The 26,111-nt window shown below is 40.2% G+C and overlaps 1 pseudogene; it reads right to left on the bottom strand.

The window, feature by feature from the left end:
- Positions 1-1,580: 1,580 nt before the first annotated feature.
- Positions 1,581-26,111, bottom strand: part of LOC117023132 (histone H2A.Z-like) — a 100,404-nt pseudogene continuing 75,873 nt past the window's right edge.

Here is a 26,111-nt window from a genome sequence, read left to right as displayed (position 1 = left end):
CAACCCTGTGGTGAGTGCAGTTCAAGATAGAGCTGTTTGCAATGTCTTCTGGGACTAGAGAAGGGAAAGCACTTAACTCTGCTCCCCTATGCCAGAGCGGCCTCTCGAAGGAGGTGATAGCTGAACCGAGGCTTAAAAGATCAACATTTGCTTATACTCAGTGATTCGACTTTAGTTATATTCTAAAGAAAGTCTTGAACATGCACATAATAAGACAAGCACGGGCTGTTCATTATAGCATTATTTGTAAGAGTGAAAAATTGGAAGCAAACTAAATGTCCACAATAGGGAAATGAATAAATGTGGTATAGTCAGGTAATGAGGCAATATTTAGCTCTTAAAAAAAGTGAACCAGATATACCGTGTTTCCCCGAAAATAAGACCTAGCTGGACAATCAGCTCTAATGCGTCTTTTGGAGCATAAATTAATATAAGGCCCGATATTATATTATATTATATTATATTATATTATATTATATTATATTATATTATATTATATTATATTATATTATATTATATTATACCGGGCCTTATATTATAGTAAAATAAGAGTGGGTCTTATATTAATTTTTGCTCCAAAAGGCATATTAGAGCTGATTGTCCGGCTAGGTCTTATTTTCGGGGAAACACGGTATAAGTATCATTATGAATAGATCTTGAAAACATCATGTTGAGTGAAAAAAGCAAGCTACAGAAGGGTGAAAGGATGAAAACAGTATATATCATTATAAAAACATAGACAATAAAGCCGTGGGTTTAGGGATATATGCATGTAGAGAAAAAGAAGGTAGTTGATAGGAAGAATAAACAGCAGCCTCAGGAGCGTGGTTATGTGGGCTGGGTGAGGCAGAAGGAGAGTGGGATTGGGGAAGAGGAAAAAGGGGGTTTCAACTGCTTCTGTAATGTTTCATTTCTTTACAAATGATGTTATCAATTAGGGCAAAATATTCACATCCATTACATATAAGTGGTGGGTACATTGGTGTTCACTTTGTTATTCTTCGTATATTTGAAGATTTAAAGAAGAATGAATAGGGTTTCTATTGATGGATAAGCTGGGGCCCTGTGTGTTTCTTTGAGGAGGCAGTTATTTTAAGGATATTTGCCATTCTGGGTTAATCTGGGCCACACTCTTGGAAATGTTTTACCAAAGGAAGAGAGGAAACATCTTTTTGGGATGACTTCTAGTGTTTTTTGTTTGTTTGTTTTAGTTTGGGATGTGACCTTTATTGAGTGTATCCACAGGAGTGGAAATAATGTCTGTACAAAACCAAATGTTTGTTACTATAACTTGTGCATCACAGTAAAAATCCAAACAGTTTTTTAAAAGCTGTCAACTCAATCAAAACCCACTACTTCAGATCAATAGCTTCTTTGAAGCCACAGTAACACATAAATATGGTTAAGACTTGAATGCAGAAATTTGGTTGGTTGGAAAGCTAATTAAACTTCCAACTTGCTCACGTAGAATTACAAAAAGGCAAAATGTGTTTTTCACAGAGATACAGTCCACTGTAATCACCACCACTATACAGCTATTAGAGGACTTAGAGTCCTAAGATGATAAATCCAGGCATTCTTTAGACAGTCTTCTGTTGTTCTTTCTTCCCACTCAGAGATTTGTGGATGTGTGGAACGACACCAGCAGCAGCAATTGTAGCCTTGATGAGGGAGTCCAATTCTTCATCTTCACGAATAGCAACTTGCAAATGATGAGGGGTAATACGCTTTACCTGTAAGTCTTTTGATGCATTTCCTGCCAATTCATTTCTCTGTAGCGAGGAATTCCAGGATGGCTGCGCTGTACACAGCAGCAGTCTTGCCCACATGTGCCCATGGCTGGGCGTCCTAGATTTCAGGTGTCAAATACAGCCTGCCCACTGGAAACTGCAAGCCGGCTTTCTGCCATTCCACCAGCCATTTCAAGTTCTGCAGAAGCTCAAACAAGCAAGGCGGAGAAAGGACTAGTTAGACAGCAAGCGAGATCCCACCACCTGCTCCTTTGTCACAGCGCGATTCAAACTGCCGACTTCTAGTGGTTTTAAACTTTAATAACCCCTTGAGGTCCCCCACTGTCTCTCCCTGGGCTACTGCTAGGGTGGGAGGAGGGCTTTTACCAGGTAGGGCTCAGGCTCCCACTCCTCCTCAGCCAGAGGAGACTCCCTTACATTTACTGTATTTGTTTGCATACTCATGTAAGATACCCTTTGAACAAAGGTTCTGAGCCTAAAAAAAAAAAAAAAAAAAAAGTTTGGAAACACCTGACCACATGACTCGGGCAGTCTCTTGCCTGGGGTGGTTGTTCTCTCTCTCTCTCTCTCTCTTTTTTTTTCTGGTACATATAGGTGTTTAACAATTTATTTCCATTATTTATTTATTTAAATTAGTTTTCAATTACAGTTGACATACAATATTGTATTAGTTTCAGGTGTACAACATAGTAATTAGACATTTATATAACTTATGAAGTGATCACCCGATAAGTCTAATTGGGGTGGTTGTTTTCATCTTTCTTCTTTTTACTTTACTTTTTACTCCACCAAGTTTGCCATGGGTAAGCTTCACTAAAGGGGACGGTCGTCTCTCTGTCTTCCTTTCTGATCTTTTCCCAGCTTTGCTTTCTCTGCATGTCCTTTGGTTTCTGAGATCTCATCTCATGAGCATCTTCGGTGCTTCTGTGATTTTCATAATTGTGGGGTTTCTTTAGTCTGTGACCCGGATTTATCTTGTTTTCTTTTATAGCAAAACATGCAAATTTCCTGGGATCACCCTCTACTTTTCTTTAAAGAGTAATAGTTTATTCTTAATGTATAAGTTGCACTTTTTTTTGGTTTATTGAAATATAGTTGGTATATAAAAAACTGCGCACATTTACTGTGTACACCCTGATGAGGTTTTGGACATATGTATACACCTGTGATACTATTCCCACAACCAAGTTACTAAACATATTCATCACCTCCAAAAATTTCTGTGTGTTTGTGTGTGTGTGTGTGTGTGTGTGTGTGTGTGTATGTTGGTAAGAATACTTAGCATGAGATCTATTCTCTTAAAATGCTTTGAAGTGCAGAATACCCTATTGTTAAATAGGTACTTTGTTGTACAGCAGATTTCTACACCTCCACTTCTTGCCATCCTCTACTCCATCTGCTCTTTCTCTAGAGCTCTGTCTACATCTATTCTGTCTCATCTGCAGACTGAGCTCCTTGCCTCTGGCCTTTGCCCTTTATTGTCTGTCAAACACTCTTGCAAAGTAATTTTCCTCTGGCACCATCTTACATGATGGTGATCAAGACTATTAACTTGATCCAAAAACTATTAACAATTTCTCATGTTCAAAATAAAATTTCTTTTGAATGATTACCTCTACTCAACAGGCTTGTCTATGTAATTTGTCCTTCCCTTGATCCCTCAGTTCATTCCCCTCTCAGCTACCTTGTAGCATCCTTTATCTAACACCCAATAATCTGGTCCACTCAACAGATGGATACTTGCACAGTGTTGACAAAACCTTCTGAATCCATTGAGGTGGCTAAACTATCCTCCAGTATGTGTCATTATACCTCTCCATACAGAAGATATTGAATTAGTAATTTATTATTTGCAATTGTCCATTGTAGCATTGTGTGGTGTTTGCCCACGTAAATGCAATCTGTTGAGATTGTAATCTCTCTAGTGCAAAAATAGTGCCTGACTTGCTTTACAGCGCCTTTTGCTTGTGGGGCCTTAAGAAACAGTCCCAAGTCATGGGATGATGTGTTGTATGTGACATTTGTAGGCCAGCAAAACTTTATTACTCTCAGTGAATTCTGTGAAACAGCAAACTCTGGGACAAATGTTTTTACAGTGGAAATTATGACTATAAAGTCTCCTTGGTATAAGAGCTATTTGTTGTCCTCATCTCCAACTGATGAAGCAAGTAAATGTGACTTTGGTTGCTTTTAAAATTTGCTAAGCTTTCAGGATTCCCCATTTAGAATCACTTAGGTTACAAAGAATGCATTATGTACATTTTCATGTTTATTGACCTTAACACATGGTGACTTGGCTGCTAGAATAAATCCTTTATTGACACGATTGTTCGTTTGGATTAGTGAATTTAAGTATTACTAAAACTAAATGGATTTTTACCAGGTAAGACGTTGGAGAAACTTTAAGGGTAGTGTGAATTTCTTAGATGCATTAATGGCCAAAAAGTTGGTCTACACGCACATTATACTATTTATGCACCTACAAATCCTTCCCTCCCACCTTCCCTCCTTCTCTCACTCCCTCTTTCTGTTACTACTAGGCAGGGAGGCAGAGTTGGATGCCTTTACTCCTCCTTCTATTCACACAAATTGTAAGGGGCTGCCTGGCTTAGTGTGTCTTTAAGAAGAAGCATGGTGTGGGTATAAAGACTTTGATTATAAATACATTATGGGTAGATTTGGGAACTGTCTATGCATGTAGTTCTATTCCATCTAATATATGCCAACAGAGAATATTGCAGGAATTTCAAATCTATGATCACAAGTGTACATTCTCCCAGCTTGCTTTTTTTTTTTATTAAGGTATAATTTACAAACAATAAAATTCACCCTTTTTAAAAAAGTGTATAGTTCTACAAGTTTTGACTAATGCGTATGTTACGTTACCACTACCACAATCAAGATAGAAAACATTCTGTCCTGACATTCCAAAAAAAATCCCTTTACACTTTTTTATAGTCAAACCCCCAGGCTCTTGTGTGCCTTTTTTGTGACTGTCAAATAAATGGAATCAAACAATATGCAGCCTTCTTTCATTTAGCATATTACATTTGAAATTCACTCATGTTGCTGAGTGTATCAGTGGTTATTTCCTTTTTGTCGCTGTGTAGTATTCCGTTGTATGATATAACAGTTTGTCTCTCCATTCAGAGGTTGAACTTCCAGTTTGTGGAGATTATGAATAAAGCTGCTATAACTATTCAGGTACAGGTTTTTGTGTGAACATAGGTTTTCATGAGTAAATGAAATGGAGTGGGATTGCTGTATTGTATGGTAAAGTATATTTAACTTTATAAGAAACTACAAAACTGTTTTCCAAAGTGGTTGTACCATTTTGCATTTGCATCAGCAATGTATAAGCATTGCAGTTATTCTGAATCTTTACCTGCATTTGACATTATCAATTAAAATATTTTCTTTTAAATTTATTGGGGTGACATTGGTTAGTAAAATTATATAGATTTCAAGAGTACATTTCTATAATGCATCATCTATATATTGTATTGTGTGTTCACCACCCAGAATTAATTGTCTTTCCATCATCATATTTGACCCTCTTTTCTTTCTTCTACCAGGCCCCTAACCCCCTTACTCGCTGGTAACCACTAAACTGTTGTTTGTGTCCATGAATTTTTGTTCCTTGTTTATCTTGTTCGTTTGTTGCTTTTAGTTTTTTATGCCACATATGAGTGGAGTCATATGGCTCTCGACTTTTTCTGTCTGACTTATTTCGCTTAGCATAATAATTTCAAGATCCATCTATGTTGTTGCAAATGGTAATATTTTTTCTTGTGGCCGAGTAATAGTCCATTGTAAGAGTATATATGTACTACATCTTCCTTATCCAATCATCTATTGGAGGACACTTTGGTTGTTTCTATGTCTGGGCCACTGTGAATAATGCTGCAGTGAACATAGGAGTACCTATATCTTTAAGGATAAATGTTTTCAGGTCTTTTGGGTAGATACCCAGAAGAGGAACTGGTAGGTCATATGATAATTCTATTCTTAATTTTTTGAGGAACCTCCATCCTATTTTCCATAGTGGCTGTACCAGTTTACTTTCCCACCAGCAGGGTATGAGTGTCCCTTTTTCTCCACAACCTCTCCAACACTTGTTATTACTTGTCTTGTTGATGATAGCCATTCTAACAGGTGTGAGGTGGTATCTCATTGTGGTTTTGGTTTGCATTCCCCTAATAGCTAGTGAAGTTGAGCATTTTTTAATATATCTATTTGTATGTCTTCTTGGGAGAAGTGTCAGTTCAGGTCCTCTGCCCATTTTTTAATTGGATTTTTTGTTAGGTTTTTTGTTGTTGAGGTGTATGAGTTTTTTATATATTTTGGATACTAGCCCCTTACTGCAGATGTCGTTTGCAAATATCTTCTCCCATTTCACTGGTTGTCCTTTGTTTGAATGTTGGTTTCTTTTGCTTTGCAGAAGTGTTTTAGTTTGATACAGTTCCATTCATTTATTTTTGCTGTTACTTCCCTTGCTTTTGAGGTCAAATTCATAAATTCTTCTCTGAACCCAAGGTTCATAAGTTTAATACCAATTTTTTTAAATGCAATTTATTGTTTTAAGTCTTACGTATAGCTCTTTGATTCATTTTGAGTTAATTTTGGTATGTTGTGACAGATAGCAGTCTAGTTCCATTTTCTATTCTGGTAGGCAGATAATGGAATTTCATTGTGATTTTAATTTACTAATTTGTTAATGACTAACAATGTTGAACATTTTTTAATATGCTTGTTTGCCACCCATTGTTTGCCACCTTTGGTAACGTGCTGTTTAAATCTTTTGCTCATTTCTTAATTAGGTTGTTTGTTTTCTTATTCTTATCATTAAGTTTTGAGACCTTTCAATATTTTCTGGACACAAATCCTATAACAGATATGAGATTAACAAGTACCTTTTTTCTAATTGTGGCTTATCTTTTCATACTGTCAGTTTCTTTTGAAGAGCCAAAATTGTTGATGTTTAAGATGTTCAACTTATCAACCTGTTTCTTTTATGGATCATGCTTTTGTTATTGTATCTAAGAGATCTTTGCCTAATCCCACATTACAAAGATTTCGCTCCTTTGTTTCCTTATGGAAGTTCTGTAGTTTTAGGTTTCACATTTATGTCTGATTCATGTTGAGTTAATTTTTATTTGTAAGAGTGGGAATTGAAGTTTATATTTTTGCTTATGGATATCCAAATGGTCCAGCACCATTTGTCCAAAAGCCTATATGTTTTTCATTGAATTGCCTTTGCAACTTTGTTCATGATCAATTGACCATATATATACCTATATGGATTCTCTCTTCTATTCCATGGATCTATATGTTTGTCCTTCGGCCAATACCACACTCTCAGGATTCCTATAGCTTGATAGTTTATCAGGTAGTGTATGTCTTCCAACATGATGTTTTTCTTCCCCAAATTATTTTGTTCATTCTAGTTCCTTTGCCTTTGTATTTGAATTTTAGAATCCCTTCCCAATGTTAGGAATCTGTCATGGTTTGGGCCTGTCATGTTTCTTGTCTCTCCCTTAGAGATAGAGGTTTCTTTCCCTCTTGTGTTCTCCCAGCTGCAATGGGTCTTCATCTGTGCTCTGAGGGTGACTGAGCTTGTGGCTCTTTCCTCAACAGCTTCAAGTTTTTATTTTTGGGGGGCAAGATTGGGAGTGGGATTTTGTGCCTTTTTGTGGTGGCAACTGCTTCCCTTTTCTGGGCCAGGAGCATTGAGGGTGCTTTTCTGTGGTCTCCCACTCTGTCTCTGGTCTTTCTTGTGAGTGTCCAGTGAGATCTGTGAATTGGTGTGGATTTCTCTGTGTCTGTGGTGTCCAGAGATTCTGTGATCTCATGCCGGCCCACTCTCAGCCTTTAGCAATTGGTTAAAAATTTTCACTACGTTTTTCTTAACTCCTTGTGTGGTAGTCATTGTCTATTCCAAGTAAATGAGCACCTGTGCCCTCTTCTTTTGGGAGACATTTATTTTTCCTTAGATTTAAGGCTACTTATTTTCTCTGCAACCTCAGCTCTTGTGTGGGTTCAAAAACTTTACGATTTTGAATATTATCTGGATTTTCCCTCATTGTAAGAGTAGGGACAATGTTCTTTCCAGCTTTCTACATCTTAAATGAAAACTGGAATTTAGCATGTATTAACTTCAAACTCTCTTCTATATGGCTCCCACCTAATGCTGGTTACTTACATTTATTACAAAATTGTTTTTAAGAATTTTGTGGCCACTTTGTTAAGAAGGCCCAGATTCAAAACCAGTCACCAGATATGAAGTAAGAGCAAGTCTCTTTCTATTAAGATATTAGGTAGTAGATTTTAACCTGAGAGCCATTTCCATTGGACTGGTAGTAGTTGCCTGAATGTTGTGTTGAAAGGATTGTGAGACAAATTTTAATTTTGTGTTTAATGGATGAAGTCTGCTATGAGCACAGGATGGCTAAGGAGGAGCTCTGATGGCATATATCTGCTTTCCTTGATCAGGCCCTAAGGAAATGGGAGAGTAGGGATGAGGGGAGAGAGAAATTTCTCTAGAGAAACAGTGGATATAGTTTTTAGCTAAAGGAACTTGTGGTATAGTTGGAGAGGAATTATGTGAACTGGTGAAACAGATGCAGACAGTATAGTAAAAGTTTGAACTGTACAGGGTTAGGAAGAAGATAGATTTGGGGAAAGGGAATGGATTATGTGGGCTTCAGTGATCTTAGAAGGGATGCCCACCCAGGAAAAGGACCATGGGCAAGGGAGTGAGGTCAGTTCTGAGACTATTGAATTCTGGGTGATGGAGCATTTTACAAGTAGAAATATCCTGTGTAGAGGGAAAGACTGTGTAGATGGAAGATGGAAATATGGAAGATGGACTGTGTAGATGGAAATATCCTGTGTAGATGGAAGAGAGGCTGGGATGGCATCATCATCGTCATCATCAGAAAGTCGACAATTGAAAACAATGAGAGAAGATGAATTGATGGAGGGAGCAAGAACATACGGAGTATATATGGAAAAGAATGAAGAACTGAGGACAGACTTTGGGTTGGGGCAGAGTGGGGAGAGCTACCCTCAGCAAGACAGAAGAAGAGTTGCTGGTGAAGGAGACAGCACTGTGAGGGCTTCACAACAGCTGATATTTCAGACTCCGATTCAAACCTCAAGGCTCAGGAGAATCCCTCCTGTGTGGCTTTCCTGATCTTTGGGCAGACTTAGTTGTTCTCCCCTTGCTTCCCCAAACCCTTCGTTAATACTCTGTGTAGGACTTACTACATTACATTATAGTTAGTGGTGTGTGTGTGTGTGTGTGTGTGTGTGTGTGTGTGTGTGTGTGTTGGTCTTTTGTTTTGTAAATGACTTGGAGTCTTAGGCTGTGTCTTATTCACCGCCTCTCACCATTGACTCATATAGATTTTGAGTAATGCTTGTGGAGTTGAATTTAAAAGTGACATATCTTGCCAAGGGATCAAGATAAAAAGACTTGGGTTTGACAAGAAATAAGTGAATAGTGACTTTCAAGGGAGCAATTTCAGGACAGTGACAGAAAGTATTCTGAAGTTCTGGTTTTGTTCTGGTTCAAGGGTTTTAGAAACCACAGAGATGTGGTTACTGTTTTGAATCATCTCACTGCAATCTTTCTACTTAAGCAAAAAATGTTCACATCTCTTTCGAAAGTGCAGCAGTCTGAAGGTAAAAAAGACACTATTCACAGATTTAGTGTTGATGGTAGAAGTGGTCATAAGGAAATAGGTAGAATTTGCATTTGGCTAAGTGATAGAGCGGAGCTAAAAGGAAAAGTGAAAGCTGTTTGCTTGCAGTGTTTCCCCAAAACTGGGTATGCTCTCTGGGCATTGAAGAAGCATCATTTTGTATTTTTCAGGATCAGAAGTGCTGCTGCCAGGATGAAGGTCTCAGGAGAGGGCTCCCTAGCCAGAATATTAGAGACATGACGAGATCTTGGGGCTCAAACTAGTAAGGCTCCAAATTTGTAGTTTCCACTACATCACCGCTCGGAGATTTGCTGGGGTTCTTTGCAGGGAGCAAGACTTACCTTTCACTTTTCCATGTCTGTTAGGAATTTTATCCAAAATAACTTCTCTCCTTCTTCCTGCCCGAATGCAATTGGGCCCCTTGCACAAAACTGTTGACCTCTTTTGCTCAATGTCTGAACTATAAGAAGCTATTGTGTACAGCTGAGCAGGTTGCACATTGAACATATCCAAGAGGGTTGAGCAGCTCCATGGTCTAACTACCTAGACCATGGCGGTTATGGTTGCCCTGGAGATATGCAACATGATGGACTTGCAAAAGGTATGGAATGGAGATTCAAATGGAGGGTAAGCTTCTTAGGGCCAGGCTACTGAGTGTAACTGTAAAACAAAGTTCAGATCGTGATAACTGCTTAAAAGCTTGTAATTGCCATATAGAGAGGTTTCAAGGACCCACAATCAACTTGATGTGGGTATTCCTTATTAACTCCAATAAGGAAGATGGGAAATTACCCTTAAAGGGTGACCTTGAATGGGATACCAGGTATTATGGCCTTTGTTACTTATTTAGTCATCATTTGCTACGTGCCAAATACTGTGTTCAGCCCTCTTAGATTTCTCACTGAGGTGATACTCTACTAAATCTGTCACAAATTTGATTGCTTCATGGATTTGGAAAACCATAATAGAAGAATGATCAGAAAAATAAAATAATTGTATTGAAATATAAGAATTGCATGTGAAAAAGCTTAATTTATACAAATGATAACTAATTTCTTAAAGAGCACAATTCTGTTTATCTTTTCAACATGTGTTAAAGAAGATATTTAGCTGCAGTGTAATGCTTTTTTTTCAAGAAGATGCCAAGTTGCTAAGTGAAGTAAAGTGGGCTTCTGTCCCTCTGGATGCAAAGGGATGGCTGTGTGACCTCTGGAAGTCCCTTTGGTTAAGCTCTGTGGTTTAATGATTCTTTGGCTCAGGACCAAATTCACATAATGTTCAGACCATAAGCCTCCGACATGAGTTTTAAATTTAGCCCAGACTTAGGGAGGCATTACCATCCCTTCCTCGAATCCTTAAAGTGAGAACCATCTTGCTATCAGAGCTACAAGCTGTAAAGCCATGAAGCTAATAGGAACGCAATTTAATATTTAAATAAAAGTAAGACCACCAATTTTTGTGATGTATTAAATGATTTGTGCGTCAGGCAGTTATCTTTAATTGGGAAAACTAGGTTAACTTCTAAACAAACTAATTTTTGAAGTATTTTTTCCCTTTGTTCTTTAGAAAACTGAAGAAAACTGAGTTTGTTTCCTGACTCCACCACTCACTAGGTATGTGATAATACTAATGGCTAACATTTTTAGAGGGCCTACTATGTGCCAGGCACTGGATGTTTCACATGTTATTTAATTTGTTCCTCACGACTTTATGAGGTGGGCACTTCTATTATCCCCATTTTAAAGATGAGAAAAAGAAGGCTTAGAGCCTATACATACCCCTTTGGCTACACTGATCCCTGGTTAAAGCAGCCTTGCCTCAGTACTCCTGGGTGAGGAACAGCTTAAAGCCAAATAGCAGAGCGGTTAAGAGCTCAGACTTGGGAGCCAGATTGCCTGGATCGAACTCTTGTCTAAACTGCTTACTAGCTGGGAAAGTTACTTACACAATTTGTGCTTCAGTTTCCTTGTTTGTAAAATGGGGATGATAAGAACCGTAATTTTACCTCTTAAGGTAATAAAGAGATTTGACTGAGAGAGCGGGTGTGAAGTGCCAAGAACCTAGAAAATGGACACGTCCAATACACGCTGGCTAATGTTAAAGTTGCACCCTGGCAGGCAGAAGACGACAGCTTCTGGGATTGGCCCCCCGCAGTTCCAGTTGGCCTTGGAAATTTATTTATATGAAACTGTGGACGATTGAAAACTCTGCTTAGTCCTCTGGCTACGTTTTTAGAAATGAAAGAGACTGATGTGTGCCACCTTTCATGTCCCTGGAGATGGGGCAGAGGACAAAGAGAATAGAATCTGAAGGTAAAAAGGACACTAGTCATAGATTTCAGGATATTTCCTAAGGATGGCCTGGGGCCTTCTTTTTGTGCATTGGTGAGGAATCCTAAGGTCCCTTAGAGGTGGCTGCTCGAATGTCGGGTGTAGAGCAGGGCTTCTCAGCCTCGGATTATTGCCATTTTGGGTAGGATGATTCTTGGTTGTTGGGGAGGGCAGGGTGTCTTACGAAGGTAGGATATTTAGCAGCAGCTCTGGCCTCTACCCACTAGATGCCAGTAGCATCTCCTACGGTTGTGACAACCAAAAACATCTCCAGACATTACCAAATGGCAGAGAGGGAGCAACAGTCCTTGATTACTTTCTCTGAGGTTACAATGGTTTAGCGTGAAATGGGCTGACTTCTTCAGTCTGAATCTGAGAACGCACCCAGTAAGTTCATTCATATAATAGTATTCATCTGCATATTCTGCTTTCTGCACGTGGAAGTGGGTCTCAGTCTAAGCATGTGCATATGCGAGCGTGTGTGTGTGTGTGTGTGTGTGTGTGTGTGTGTGTGTGTGGAATGCATGGCACTCTCTGGGAAGTATCTCACGTTCTAAGGGGTAACAAAGGACCACAACTAGAGCTGTCCTACCCGCCCTGTAGAGGTTTGGATCCAATGTGGAAATATTCCTGAGGGAACTTTGTAAATAAAAGAAGAACCCACACAAAGGTCTTACCCACTCACATCAGGGCTCGGATCATGGATGCTTTCTCTTCTGTACTAGCACCACGTGGTCAGGGTTGGTGCCAAGTCTGACCATTTCCACCAACTGCTGCTTATGGGTCTTTGTAAGAAAAACAGGACCATGGGCGTCCTGTAAGCTACAAGCCTCCCTACCTATACTCTCAAAGCATCCGGAGGCAGCCCGTCTTCTTCGAACAGCCAGAGAACCTGCCTTCCCCGCCTTGGAGTAAAGACTGGGGTGTCGAGGTTCTCTCTGACTGGCTGGCACTCACAGTGGTCCAGGGAATGGGAATGCCAGTTAGGATGGAGCCTGAGGGTATAAGCTGGAGGTCTGCTTGTGGCAGGCACTCCCCGCTGTGGAGAACCAGATTTGACCTGAGAAGCATGAGTCAAGGAGGCTGCCTGAATTACATCTAGGGGAAATGTAATTCCAGGGAGCCGGGTGGCACCTACGTGCGGAGGGAACTGGAAGATAAGTACAAAATTGCTCAGGGTAATCCTGGAGCTGTAACATCAAACAGACCATTCTTTCTTGGGATAGGGGGTCGGGGCAGCTCTTGCAATATTATTCTAATGTCCGAGCCAGGAAAACAGGGCTTGAGGAAGAGGCAGGAAAGGTGTAGGAGCAATAAACTCCTGGACGATTTTAGTGAATTGGGACAGAAGCCCAAGGCGCCCTCCTGCCTGGGGCGAGGTGCCTGGGTGTAGGTGTGACAATTGGTCTAGAGGCTTAGAGATGGGACAGGTAGACTGGAATAGGAACAGGAACTGGGGGAGATTTTCTACTGTGACTTTTTGATGGCCGTACTTAGGAACAAGGCCCTCACTTAGTCAATTAGTCATTTAGTCAGGCCCTCATTTCATCAATTAGTCATTCAACAAACATCGGGTGTTTACTGTATGTGAAGTACGGAGCCAGAAACCAGAGAGGCTGCAAGGAAGGATAGACCTAGACCGAGTAACTGGAAGTCTAGAGTGGAAGGTGTGGCATCCTCACAAATAATGACCACAGGAAATAGAGTGTTAGGAGCATTTGGAGGAGGGAGAAGGTATTAAAAGAAGCATGTGTGTAACTCACAATGGGATTAGGAATTACTTAAAATACTGAATGCCCATTAAAAGCCCAGGACGCTGGACAGGGGGTGAAGGTAGCTTCGTTAAACTTACTGAAGCTCAGATCTCATTCTTGTTTCACGTCTTCTTAAACTAAGTGGAGGTTCATGGTTGGTCCCGATTTCTCATGGCCTTGGCTGCTGTTTGGGACCTTCCAGAAGGCGTTGGCTTCCAACAGTTGGTGATGGCTTGTACTTCTTTTTCAAAGGTTACTTTCTTCCCAGTGGATGCTTTTACCATGGATATCCCATTCAGGGAAGCCCCTAAAATGTAGAACTTGGGGACAGGCTGTGGTGTTTACACGGAGACGGACCCGCATGTGTTTGAAGATTCCGTCCTGGCCTACCTAGTGACACATGCTTTCCACACAAACTGCCAGAGAATTGGATTAAACCCTCCCTCTTGGCCCTCATTCTTAATAGCATTTGTCTAGACTTTTCCTGCAATCTTGCCACAAAATACCAAAAATATTGACAAAAATAATGGAAAAGATGGCAATTACGCTGCTCTAACCCCTCCCCGCCTTAGGTTGTCACCACAGCAGATAAAACCTATTTTATGGGAAACCCACCTGCTGCCACAATTCCTAAAGTTTATTTGCACAGAAAAATAAAGGCAACTTTTTATTTGTCACCTCTCTGAGAAGAAATGCGATTCCTGTCCCCTTTCTTCGTGTTAGCCTTCCTTTTTCCTGCATGGTTTCATCCCGTGCTGTCTGATCATTTTATAGAAAGGAGGATTTCTGCTTTTGACCTTACCTCTTGCTGCTGTAACATTCCAATTTTCAAATGACCAGTCACCATTTGCCATTTTTGGGAGGTGGGGGTGTATGTTCTGAAGCTGAAGCATACAAGACTCGGGCCCATTTTTTTTGAGAAGCTGGCTAGGTTTCCCATGTGACAGTGGCTCCTTGGGAAAGCTATTCTTTCATGCAGCAGCAGTCCGGCATTGATCAGTGGGAAAGTTCAAGGCGGCAACTCATCAAGCACGGCTTCAATACCAGATTCCAGACAAGGTCTGTAATAAATAAGAGCAGTAACAAAGAATCCTATTTCCTTCTCACACAGAAAACCAGCAATGACATAGTTCCGAATTTCAGGGTTCAAGCATAGTGTCTTCTCCCTGCACTGCAAGTTGAAAGCAGGATGGCTTTCCTAAGTTACATGAGCATGCATTTTAGTTCCTTTCCTTAGTGTAATATTCAATTTTGCAGGTTGATTGGGGATTTTTCAGCGTGTGCACTGATTATCGTTTGGGTTGTTCGAATAGAACTGGTATTGTCAAAAACGTGTGTTTAGATTTTCTCACATTGGTTTTCATTGACTCATCTCCCTTTCCCTCCTACCCCTCCATCCCTAATAATAATGTCAGGATTTCCGTGTGAACACACGAAAAGCAGATTCTTTTGCTCTAACTAGATAGGGAAATTTTTTTTCCTCTAAATGGCAGTGTGATAAAAAAATATACACCCTATGAGTCCCTCACGGATTATTGCTATTGATTTCTTTCCTTGAAACGTGGAAATGTTACCAGATAGGGTGTTAGGAATAGGTGTGTGGGTGCAAATGCAGTTTATTGCTTGTTGACTAAAAATCAGTGAAAACCTTCACCATTTGTGTGCTTATGTTGCATGTAAAGGTGAATTTTAATCCCAAACCAGTCCTTTGAGAAAAGCTTCGTGTGATGCAATAAGCGATATTTTTACAGTAAATTTATATTGGAAGCAAATAAGCTTTATGGCAGACTCACCACACATAAAGATTTCAAGCATTTGTACTCTCTGGCTTATTGAAACACTATCTTTGTTTTAACTGAATGCAATCAATGAAATTTACTTATCGCAATCAGATTTCTGTTGTGTCTGTTTTCATCTCCACACTCTCCCCAGGCTGCTCCTTTGAGCTTCCGTTGGGTTCCCTGCTCAGGCAAGTGTGAATCGAATTGCTTCAGGTTTCTAGAAGCGAGGTGCCTGTGTGCAGCACACGGCCACTGAGCCCGACCCTCGGGGACGTACCCATTAGGAAGAAAAGGCTGACCTTCTGTCACTTTCCTTCTCCTCCCTTTTAATGATTCCTTTTCTATCCTTTGGAGAAGATCTTTCCAGCCCTTTGACCCCTGTTAGAAGAGGAAGGCTTAAACAGCTAAAAGTACCCTCTATCTCAAGGCTTCCCAAGAAAGCTCAAGAGGCCTTTTAGGAAATGCCAAAAGACAGCAGCCTCAGTTTCCAGTGCATTTAGAAGGCAGATCCCACCCCAGCACTATTTCCATCCTCATTTATTTCATGGAAGTAACCAGCGTGTGTGGGAGGAGCGCCCCGCCTTCCGTCCTCACTTGTCAGTGCCCCCAGAATCGACACGTTCGAAGAGTGGCTGCGTTTTAGTGATAGCCCTCGGACTGTGGAGAGCACTGTGTAATTTGTAAAAGAGCAAGGAAAATGTGTGCCTGACGCAGTGACTAGGTTGCTACTTTGGGGGCTTTAGTGTCCATGGGAAAACAAACACTGCTGGGTAGATGGTTGCCCCATCCTAAAAATGGTGAGATGCAAAGTGCAGGATTTCTGAAAGGAGGATGATTGTAGGTCTCCACTGCCTGCTTGTGCCTTCTGATGTGACTTGGATTCATATAATTGGCAGCTAACACTGATAAAAAGGTGTTCTCTAGTGGCGGGCATTGTAACATGTAATACAATACGGTGTGTATATTCAAAAATTAAATTCAAACTACGTCTCTGGAATTAGGAACTGGGAAACTGAGGCAAAGGGAGGATAAGTACAGTCTTGACCATGATAAGAAAATTTGTGTTAGAAGACAGCTGTGCCATTTATTAGTTCTTTGACTTGGGTGAATCAATCTTTCTGAGCTTAAGTGTTCTCATCTGTAAAATGGGGGTTGTTAATTCCACCCTCAGTGTTATCATGAGAATTAAATGGGGTACAATGGAATCCTGGGATCGCCACCTCCTTTCCACTTTCTCATCTTTCCCCGGACTCTTCTCCAGGTGCCCATCTTGTGGAAGTACTGGTGGAGAACAGCAAACACATGGTGAATTTTAGGCACTCTGCCCAGAGAAAAGGGTGATTTTCAAAGGGATGGCTTACTTTCCTCTTTCTGGGAGAAGCTATAGATAATCTTTTATCTGTCACAGAAAGGAATCCAAACCCAGTTGCGTCAGTCAATTACAGATGAGATGGGAGTGGCTAAAAGGATTAGGTATTTGATTCCACATTCTAGGGTACTTGCTGCCATCTCTACTCTAGGAAAAGCAGGAATAAAAGAAGAATTTAAAGATTCATTGTGCTTACTCAGATTAACTCCTTCTCCTGTTCTCTTTATTTTCTATATGCACATACATGCCTCCTGTTCTGTTTTCAATGTGCACATGTGTGCATGTGTTCCCACACAGGATACACTCATGTGTTTTCAGCAATCATAATATATTTAGAAGTAATAGTATCTAAAGCGCTTAAAAAATATTTTCCCCTGATTATAAAAGTAATGCATGTTTATTGCATAGACTTTGAAAATATAGAGACTTATAAAGGAGATGTTCATTTTCTCACCCAGCACACAGAGATAACCATTATATGCAGCATATTTTGGCCACTCCAAGTTTTTTCTATGTGTACACATACACTTAGCCTGTAGACTACTTTGTCACTTAATATTATATTCTGAGCATTTCTCTTGATCATTAATGTATTAATTACTTATTGATGCATAATAAACTGTCCCCAATACTAATGGCATGACACAATAGAATAATTGTATTCTTCATGATCCTAGGATTTGATTGGGCTTGGCTAAGTAGTTCTTGCTTAGGATGCTTCACGCAGCTGTCATCAGGCAGGGCTTGGGCTAATTATCTGAATCTTGCCTACTCACATGTCTGGTGTATGGGCTGGAAAGACTCAAATTGTTGCAGGCTGGAACAACTGGGTTTCTTCATCATTTATTTTAGTCTCTAATATGGTCTCTCTGGCCTGGTGGCTTCAGTGTAGCCATGTTCCTTACATGGCAGCTCAGGAATCCACAAGTGCGTGCCCACAGATAGGCCAGGCTGAAGACAACTCACTTTGTATGACCTAGTCTTGGAAGTCACACAGCCCTCCTTCTGCCACATGCTGTTCACCAAGGCAGTCACAAAAGCCCATCCAAAGCCTTGACACATAGACCTATTGAATGGTTTATGTTTCTTATCACTGATGTCACATATTCAAAACAACACAACAACACACCTTTAGGACCTTACAGTTTTGGAGGTCAGCAGTCTGACATGGGTTTCACTGGGCCAAAATCAAGGTGTTGGCAGCGCTGCCCTCCTAGGAGTCTCTAGGGGAGAACTCATTACCTCGATTTTCCCCAGCTTTAAGAGACTGCCTGTACTCCTTGGTTTATGGCCACTTCGTTCATCTTTCAGGACAGCAGCCTAACATCTTCAAATCTCTCTCTGACTGTGACACTCTGTTCTTGTCATTACGTTTTTTTTCTTCTGACTCTGATCCTTCTGCCTCCCTCTTATAAGGACCCTTGTGATTACACTGGGTTTACTCCTATAATCTAGGATAATCTCCTCATCTCAAGATTTTTAGCTTAATTACATTGCAAAGTTCCTTTTAATTACATTGCAAAGTTCCTTTTCCCTGGGCTTTTGGGTGGTCTGTTACACAGCACAATTGGATATAACAGCCTGATAAAATGTGTTTTTCCTTTAGGTTACTCGATGTCAGAAATCCTGTAGGTAACATGTTCAAAAGTACCAGGGATTAGGACATGGACATCTTTGGAGGGCTCTTATTCAGTTTACCATAATGGGAAATAATGACAAGGCTCTGGTAAAACACATGTGACCAGAAAAATTGTTGCAATCATTTTTGGGAAATATAATCTGCCATAAATAAATTCAGTGGTTGCATAGTATTTTCTGTATGACTGTCACGATTTACTTAACCTTTCTTTATTGTTAAGCATTTGGGGTGTTTCCGATATAAAAAACTATAGAGAACAAACATCACTATAAATAAATATTTGTCTAAATCCCTGATTATTTCCTTAGGATAAATTACTAAGGATGAAATTATTATATAAAAAAAATAAGACTATGTATAAATTGCCAAATTGCCTTCCAGAAAGATGACACCAGTTTCCCAGCAGCGTTATATAAATGTGTTTATTTTTCTGCATCCTCATCAACATTGAGTATAATGATTAACAAAAACTTTGCAAATTTAATAGGCAGAAAAAAATCATCTGTCTTTTATATGTAGTTTCTTGATTATCAGTGAGGTTAGATATTTTTTGCATATGTTTATTTATGTTTTTTTTTCTTTTTTTGGTCATTGACTGTTCATAATTTCACTTATTGTTTTCCACAGGGTGTTCATATTTTTCTTATTGATTTGCAGGAACTCTTTATATATAAGAAATGTTAAACCTTTTTTTTTTAACCGTTGATGCAAATAATATAATAGTTACAGTTTTATATTTTATAAAACAAAATCTTTCCTTTGTTTGTCTTTCCTTCCTTCCTTCCTTCCTTCCTTCCTTCCTTCCTTCCTTCCTTCCTTCCTTCCTCCCTTCGTTCCTTCCTTTTTATGATTAAATATTCCTTCCCTTACATAGATTAGATAAGTTTCCATATTCACTCATATTTTCTTCTTGTTGCTTTATGATTTAATTTTATACTTCTGGCTGTTTAAGTGGTATACTTACATATTTATGTAAATCATATATTATTTTAATTAACAGTGTAAAGGCATGGGTGGGGGAAAGAGAGGAGTTGATCTGATTTTATTAGAAATAAATTGCCAGCCTATTTACTGTTCATCTGATTCAGTCAATTCCCAATTATCTATGGTAAATGGGAGCTAGGAAGAACAAGGATAAAATATACATTCACTGATAATCCCCCAACCACATTTCCAGACATGTCTATGCTCAGAAACCTTCTAATGGCATTACATTTTGAGGGCAGAGCACTTTAGGTGTCACACTCCATGGTCACATCACAGAGATCAGTGATCCTACTGTTTATTTGGGTGCCCTTGTTTCCATGACAGAAAGAAATCCTCTCCTATGGCTATGAAAAGATGAGCTGCTTTTCACCAGAGGAACTATGGCTGATGGTGTCGCAGGTGTATATCTTGGCTTACAATCCCTAATCTCTCACCATGAGATTTCTTCCTATGGGACTGTCCTTGTCTCTAGGGGGAGACCTTTAAGAATAACCCCGGACAACACTGCATGGCATGGCGATGAATCCTTGGAACAGTAGACTTAGTGTATCAGATGTAACAAAAGGATGACCTCTTCCTGAGTGGGTGAGACAAAACATATTCAGATCTTTGGGAAGAATGTGGGTGAATGAGGGAACTGAGAATGTTGACAGAGTGGCCCAGGAGAGGGTAGAGGACAGATGCCTGTACAGGTGGGAGGATTTTGGGGACTTAGTCAGACAAATGCTACAGTGGCAGAGTGAGAAAAAGAAAAGATATTACATATTGAGTATTCTTCACAGCTCCTCTCCCACCCCTTATCTTCCTCGTTACCCTCATTTTGCCAATTTCTTTTTGGTTCTTTATTAGGAAGAATAAGAAGAATGGGTGAATATACATTTTTGAGGGTCCACTCCGTATGACAATGTTTTTTATATTTTTCCTTCTGTTACCTGGAGGGTAGCAGATGAGTGACAAGAATGTGAAAGTTGGAAAAATATGGCCTTGGATTTAAATCCTAACTCTGCACTTTGGGCATGTGACCTCAGCTTTCTCATCTGCAAAATATGAATAACATTCCTATGGTTAATTAGATTATAATTAAGCAAACATTCATTTTCCTCTTTCTCCCCCATGGCCCATGGGTGTTGGGCTTAGCCATAACAACTTGTTCTGGCCTTATGGTGTGTGGGTGGTGTGTACTTCCCTGCCTTTGATTTTGGACCTGGTTATATGATTTGCTTTGATCAAGCCTTAAAGGAAAGGCTTAAGATGTCCTTTGGAGCTGGGCTTGCCTTCTCATGCTTCTGACTTTTGTTGTAACAATAATATATCTGCATAGCTACTTGTCCAGGGAGGACCAGGGGCAGGTGGAGCAAATGTGAACCCAACCTGCAGTAGAGTCTAGCTTAGATCAGCCAAACTGCAGCTGACCCACTGATTCCTGAGTGAGAAATAAACACTTCTTGTTGACTGTCCCTGGGCTTTCGGGTGGTCTGTTACACAGCACAATTGGATATAACGGCCTGATAAAATGTGTTTTTACTTTAGGTTACTCAATGTCAGAAATCCTGTAACATGGCTACTTAATCCTATGTAAAGCATTTTGTCTGCTTGCCAGTTAACCGAAGGAAAGAGTCCAATTTCCTTTCTAGAACTATAGATCAACTTGGAAGTTTGGATCCTTTCTCTCTAATGTGCTTACAACTGAAGGAAGCAGGGAAAATAGATTTGTTACCTGCAGGGACACCAAGAATATAGAGTTCCAGAGATTTGGTTTAGCAAATTCAAAAAGCCTTATCAAAATCTTTACTTTGCGTTAAAGCTTCCCTCCTCTCCAGATCAAACCCTTATTGGAAAACAATGACTTTCCTTTTTTGTCTTTAGGCAAGGAGGTTGCTTCTAGTAGTAACTTAGATGGCTGCCAGCTCTTTCTGATAAAAACCATTCAAAAATTCTTTCAGGAAAAGTCCGTATCTCCTGCTTGGAACACATAATTGCAGAATATGGTGAAGATAACTTAAAAACACAGTTTTAGAACGGACATCTAAAATTATTATCATTTACCTGCAATGATGTAGTGATGCCTTTGCAAGTTAGCCGTCCTATCTGGACAATCCGTACAATGATTTTTTTTGTCTAGTCACTGTCATTTCCTTTTCCTAGGCACCAGAGCTAACTAACTGCACCAGTTGTGCAGTTGATACCTTTGCAATACTCATAGACAACCCCATTTACACTTGCATAAGATTTCTGCAATACAATCCTGCAGATATGTATTTTCATATCTGTATTAGTTGGCTTGGGTGGCCCTAACACAAGACTGAGTGGCTTAAAGAACAGAAATTTATTTTCTCACAGTTCTGGAAGCTTGAAATTCCAGATCAAGGGGCCTCTCTTTCTGGCTTGCCTTCTCAGTGTCCTCGCATGGACTTTTCTCTGTGGGTGGAAAGAGAGAGAGGAGAGAGAGAGAGAGAGAGAGAGAGAGAGAGAGAGAGAGAAATTTCTGATGTCTCTTCTTTTTTTTAGAAGGACATCAGTCCTATTAGATTAAGGCCCCAACTTTGTGATGTCATTTAACTGTAATTACCTCCCTAAGGGCCCGATCTCCAAATACAGTCACATTGGGAGTAAATGTTTTATCATATGATTTTGGTGGCGGGGGGCACAATTCAGTCCATAGCAATATCCAAGTACAGAAAAATAGTAAAAGGACAAGGGAAGAGAGGACCTAGAAAAAAGGGGAGGTGGAATTTTTTGTGGCTCAGTGTGCAGAGGGGCGTGTCTGGCTCAGTGTGAAGAGTTGTACAAAGAGAGAGGAAAGGGAAAGAGGGATGGACAGTGTAGCAATTGCCAGACAGGCTATGATTTAAAATGTGACTTGGTAGAAAATCATCAGGCATGTCAGTCAGGCTCCCTCTGACCTGTCAAAGTTACCTACATACAAGTCTCCAAATTGTCAATGAGTTAGATCAGGTAAGTGCTGAATTAAAGTTCAGCTAGTAACCATTATATTTGCCATGACATTTGCTAATAAACCAAGGGAAACCAAACAGGAAGGAGCTTAAGGGATGGAGGCAAGAATGGAAAATTCCCTTAGCTCCCTAATGTTTTGCCTTGTGATGGCTACTAACTCATGCTTCAAGTTTCAGTTTAAATGTCTCCTCCTCATAGAAGTCTTCCTTAACTCCTTGAGATTGGTCAAATCCTCCGGTGACACTGTCTCCTCACAACTGGTCTTCACTTGTGTCAATGGTAGTGAGATGATCTGTCATGACGTTTGTTGTTTAACAGCCATCTCATCTGCACAGATGTGAGCTCCATGAGGCAAATCCGTGTGAATCTCATTCACTGTTGTATCCTCAGAGCTTGGTGTAGTGTTGGCCCGAGGAGGTGTTCAGTCATGTATGCTCAATGAATGGATGATGAGGAAGCCCCCAGGCTTCCTTTCATTCCTCTTCATTCATTCATCTGTTGAATGAATGAAGAGGAATGAAAGGAAGCCTTTATAATTTGTTAGACAGAATAGCTCACTAAGCCTCACTCTGTGGAAGTCGTACCTCTACAGTCCCTCATAGCAGCATTCCAGTTCCAACTGCTGTGAGGTCCTGACATTTGCCTGGCCTGCCCCTCAGAGGGAGAGTTGATCTTTGCCTTGGTAGCGTGGAAAGAGCATGGACAATTGAGCCAGAAGACCTCTGTTTGGATCTTATGTTTACCACTTGTCTCTATGAACTTGGACAAGTCAAATAGTCTGTTTCCTTACCTGGACATGGGGTTGCTGAGAAGATAAATACAATAGAATAATGATGGTGCTTTGTGAGTTGTAAAGTCTTTAGAAATGTTCATTATTTTAAGTGGAAGAGGTAATGCGTGCCTCCTCTGATTGACTAGAACAGGCTTGGGAGGCTCTCATACCAACACCATTATATACTCTTTTGCGTGGTTTTATTGTGTCAGCTAAAGGGCTGCTAATCTACAAATCTGATGAAACTACCTACTTTGGCCCCGTTTTCAATGACAATACGGAAATCTACTGAATAATGTGGAAAGGACACCAATGAGGAATCACACAGATGCACTGAAGCTATTAACTCAATTAAGATGTACCGGCTGTGAGAATGTGGTACCAATAACAGTCTAAATAGATGTATTAATGGCAAGATGAAGAGTCTCTACATCAGAAATCCACTCCTAGTTTTTGGTTCTCTGAATATATGATGATTTTATTTATTTGGGGCTGGTTGGAAGATTTGATTCTTCCTCCTATAGTGGCATACCTGCTTTGGGAGTTTTGTGTGGGAACGTTTGTGGGTTTTGGAGTCAGAACGGCTAAGTCTGAGTGAATCATTAGCTGTGTAATCTCCCTGAGCCTCAGTTACCTCTTCTGTTAAAGCAGAGAATGATTCTTATCTTTTGGGGGTTGTGTGAAGATAAGATGACATGATACCTGTAAGCGTATCCTAACGCAGAGCTCAGTGAATGATAATTTTCCGCCTCTCATTTCCTTGTTTCTTCATGAAGTGCTAAGTGAGTTGTAAAATATTTCTTGAGCTCTCCCAAGTGCATTGTAGATTTAGAGTATTTAGGAGTGAAGTGTGAATCTGTTCTAGCCCTGTTCTGTTGTCAAGGAATGGTAATAATAATAATAATAATAATCATAAAGGCTTTCTAAAGAATGCCCATTTTCGTTCTGGGCTTAGACAATGAGATATTTCCACTTTCTCAGGGAAGAGGGGAGTCAGAAGGCTAATATGTGGACATAAGTGCCCCGTGAATGATTCTTATCATTTAGACCAATTAGTGTTCTATGATTACTGTGAAACGGGCAGCCCAGAGCACTCAAAAATCAGTAGACAGATTAGAGAAGCACAGGCATGGACAGGAGAGAAAGGGGTTAGTGAGAGTTCATGGATGAATACCAAGTAGCTGTATTTAATGCACTTACCTGCCCACATTCAACAGTATAAATACATGCTGCAAAAAGTCTTCTTTCTAAAAGTAACATATTTCGTCAAAGTGGGGAAAATGGCCCTTGTACCTTTAATGAGCTTTGATTCCTGCACGTTTTACTAGTAGTCTTGAGCAGATCTAAGGAAGTAGGCATCTAAAGTTGCTGTTGAGCTTCCTCTGTTGAGGGGGTCGAATTAGAATTCTGAGGGAGCCAATGAAAATTACGTGCAAACATTATGGCCATTTGTTATCATTATAAAACACGATAATGTCACTGCTGACTTACCAAGATGATGACCTGAAAGGCCACGACATTATGACATTACATTTTATCAATAATGAAAAATGGCTGCCTTTGCATGGTGGTTGGTGAGCTCAGGCGACCACGGAAGGGGGCTGCAGGCCTTTTTGTTTATGCCAGCCTGAGAACAAACAAATCAGCAGTTAGAGATGCATTAGGTAGCCAGGGGGGGAAATAAATGGCATCTTTTCTTACTTTGTCTGCCAGGGAAGCCGGGGAAGGACCTCACTAACCCAAGAGGTTTAATATTCATTAGTGAGAGGTTTGCTTCCAAGCCGCTTACATGGTGCTGTAGGTGCCTTAATAAGAAGCATTAAGGCACGAGGGAAAGTGCGTTACCCAGAGACGCTGTGATGTGTGGGCATTAGTAGACAAATGGGAAACACACACACACACACACACACACACACACACACACACACACACACACACACACACACACACCCCAATCCTAATGGCAGTAGAAAATCTTAAATCATGACTTTTCACCTTTTCTGTACTATAATATTTGTTCCATTTTTATTTTTTGTTTCTTGGCATGACTTCCATAGTTGCTTCCTTTCATGATTGTTGCGGAAAATAATTTGGTCAAAGTAAAATGTTAACACCTAAAAAAACAAAAAACAAAAACCAAAAAACAAAAGAACAGAGAATGTGCCTTTTTGGGATGGGATGTTGGGACCTAACACATGGACTTTCATGCCAGGAATTGGGAACAGCTGACGTTAAGTCATCAATTAGCTTATTAGCTTGTTGTTCTTAGATGGGAACTAGGAAATAGGTTTTATGGCTGATAAAACAGTTTGTGCCAACTTATTCAAACTTTAGAGGACATAATGGGGGAAAAAGAATGAATCCAGATCATTGAAAAGTTCACATAGCACAGCTATGTTTTTCTGACCATGAGGGTTGATAAATTTGGTACGTGTAGATGAGCCGAGAAAAACCTGAGCCTATACGCCATGGCTGAACGGTCCACAAAAGCTTTGGCTTCTAAAGCCTTTCCAATAAATCATGCAGAGTTTGAGGCTTTTGTGAGTCTTAGAAAAGATAATTTTCACAAAATACGAGAAAGGGGCAATGTGGTAACTCATCTGGCCTGTTTTTTCCCCTTGCTTTTATTCTTTCAGAGAGCTATACAGAATGGGCTACACATATAAAACACCAAGTCCGGGCCTTCATATGAAAACTTGAATGGAGTGTAAAACCTTTAGATTTGAGGTGTAAAATAGATTTTCCTCCCTTTTCTCTTTTATGCAGGTGTTTCATGGCAGACACATAAAATACCTATTTATTTGTAGCGTTTTTTTCCCTTTGCACTCTATGCTTCTGCTTAGGTTGGGGGCGATCACATCAATATCAGTATCTTCGGAGGGAAGTAAACTGACCACCTTTGGTCTGGGCTTACCCAAAGGGCTCATTTCCATCTGCCTCCTCTGAGGGGTGTGTGTGTGTGTGTGTGTGTGTGTGTGTGTGTGCATGCACACACGTGCCTGTGTGTACTGACCCCTCCTTCCACCCCGCCTTGAGTACCCTGGAGGAGGCCATGCTTCCGAGTTCT

This window comes from Rhinolophus ferrumequinum, chromosome 6 (genome assembly GCF_004115265.2).
Source record: "Rhinolophus ferrumequinum isolate MPI-CBG mRhiFer1 chromosome 6, mRhiFer1_v1.p, whole genome shotgun sequence".
In the NCBI taxonomy this organism is placed as follows: Eukaryota; Metazoa; Chordata; class Mammalia; order Chiroptera; family Rhinolophidae; genus Rhinolophus; species Rhinolophus ferrumequinum.
The sequence above is the reverse complement of the archived record's forward strand: the minus strand, read 5'-3'. Positions and strand labels throughout refer to the sequence as shown.